Here is a 2,543-nt window from a genome sequence, read left to right on the forward strand (position 1 = left end):
TGTATTACAGGTGTCTGGGTGCATGTCTGGCCTATGAGTCCCTAGATACAAGCTTTTTTTTTTTTTTTAGATTGAATTGGGGATCCTCCGTGGCTGTCAGATGGGTGTGTTGCTCATCTTTAGGATTTGTTCGAGGGCATTTGAACTCAGAAATGCTAGTGAATGTCATCGATCTAATTCGTGGTTAAGTTAGGTGTAGAACCCTGGTTTCCTAATTCACTAGATGAAGAGAGGCAGGGAGAGGGAGAGGAAGAGAAGGCAGTATTCCTCACGAGGTCAGAAAGTTTTTTTTCTGTTCATTGATGCTTTTCTAAAATCTAGAACAGTGCCTGATGCATAGCAAGTGTTCAATAAATATTTACTTAATGAATAAATCATGACGCAGTGCCAAGCAAGCGACTACACTTGAGAGCTCCCGTCAGACTAAGGTGGAGGGTCAGGGTGTGCCTGCATCCTGGCAGGAGTGGGCAGAGGCTTTGTCTCAGTTTTCTTCTCTCTCACCCCTCTGTGCTCAAGGGTAGGCACTTGCGCATGGGATTCAGAGCTGAGATTATCTAAAGCCACAGGGAAAATGGTGGAAAATTCACTGTCGCATTGCAAGAAAGAGCGAGTTATGGCTTTGTTCTTTTCTTAAGCTCTCAATTTGACTTCATATTATATTTCGTGTGGGCTTTTATTACTGAATCTTGGTTAAACTCCTCGGGCTTAACCTTTAGTCTTCAAAAATATTGGGCAGTTGCATTCCCTGTCCACCTCGTTACTGTAGTAATCGGTTATGTACTCTTAATTGGAATAAACATGATGAGTACCTCTTTACTCAATTCTATCCCACAATCGCAGATAACTATGTTAAAAACTAACAACAGAAGAAATACCAAGAAGACGCCATCTCAGCATTAAGGGATATTCCTTTTAGTGAAGTAAACCAAATGTTCTTTATTGTAGCCAAAGAACTTTATACCAAAAACTGAATTGTATATAGACTAACATCATTTATTGTGTGGTTTTGACATCATGATTTTCACCACAACTGTCTTTCTTATTGATACACAATATTGAGATATTTTAAAAAATGCAAGTTGAACTTTTATTAGATTGTTCCATTAATACTGTAAAAGTGCACAGATATTAGTTATTAATGGACAGAATAAATAAAATATTGTATTTCCATAAAAAGAATAAATAAAAAATGTACAAATGTATGCATGCACTTAAAGATGATGAAAACAACAGTAAAAGAATTTAATAGCAGGAGAATTCCAATTCAGGACCGAGGAAACATGGTGGAGTGAGAGACATCTCCAGATCTCTCCCCTTGAAACGACAATAAGCTGAACATCTAAAACTCAACAAAGAACAACCAAACTGCACATCAGCACATCTGAGTGTGGGATCTGTGCATAAGAGCTACCACAGGTCGGAATCTGGATGTCGGGCTGTGGACTGGGAGAAATAAAGAAGCTGCCTCAGGCAGCCAAAAGAACTCCCTGTAGCGGGAGGGGAGAAGGTGTGGCAGTTTCTGCCATGAGTTCCCTGAACAGCCCTGCCTGGGAGCGTTAGTGAGTTCCATCCAGCCAGCGGCAGGGCCCAGACATCAGGGCAGAAAGCAGAGAAGCAGATGACAGAGAAACAACAGTTGATTTTTTTCTGGCTGCGGTTGCAAAACCAAAGCTGAGCTGCAGCCCCCAAACTCCAACCTAGTGGGCCCCTCCCCCCATATCATCCAAGACCAATCACTGCGAAGCCTCAGGAGAATCTGAGCAAACGTTACCAAACTGTTGCTAATAGTGACAGGGAATACAACTGATGGTAGCAAGCGTGATTAAATATCTACAAGAAAATTAAAAAGGCATTATATAAAGGCATTATTAAGTCCTTATAAAAGCAGGGATCCAAGAAGCTTAAACGTCAACTACTGGAAACCAAGAGAAAAGCTCCTTTTTTGCAGCAGGCTAAAAAGAGACCTTTATATAATCCTTCTGGGGAAAAAAGCAGAATACATTTCCATTAATGCACAGGTGGAGGTATAGTCCACTAAACACTAAGAACAACCAAGGTGACAAGTCATCTCAGAAAAAAAGAGAAAAATCTCCAGAAAATAAGCTTACAGACCTAGAAATATATGACTTAAATGACAGAGAATTTAGGATGGTACTTCTGAAAAAACTCAGTGAGTTCCGAAATGAGTCATATCAGCAATTTCAAGAATTAAAAAAAAAAAAAATATGAGCAGCAAGATTGGAAGCCCTTCAAAGAACTAAATAGGAACTTGAGGATAAAACACACTTCAAGAGTTGAAAATGAAATAAGCTTGAGAAATAGAGTTGACTAAATGGAGGAGAGGATCAGTGATATCGAAGACAGAAATCTAGAAATAAATCAGAAAAAAAAGAAAGAAACAGAAAAATAAAAAAAAAAAAATAAAGAGAAATACAAGAACTATCTGATATCACCAGGAGAGGACTCATAAGAATAATAGACATTATCAAATGCGAGGAAAAGGAGCAGGGACTAGAGAGCATTTATAGACAAAGAGTAGACGA

The 2,543-nt window shown here is 39.1% G+C and overlaps 1 pseudogene; it reads left to right on the top strand.

Moving 5' to 3' along the window:
• The first annotated feature begins 556 nt into the window (after positions 1–556).
• Positions 557–1,019, top strand: LOC120593547 (phosphatidylinositol N-acetylglucosaminyltransferase subunit P-like; annotated as a pseudogene).
• The last annotated feature ends 1,524 nt before the right edge of the window (positions 1,020–2,543 follow it).

The sequence above is a fragment of the Pteropus medius genome, unplaced genomic scaffold, assembly GCF_902729225.1.
Source record: "Pteropus medius unplaced genomic scaffold, Ma_sr-lr_union100, whole genome shotgun sequence".
Lineage (NCBI taxonomy): Eukaryota > Metazoa > Chordata > Mammalia > Chiroptera > Pteropodidae > Pteropus > Pteropus medius.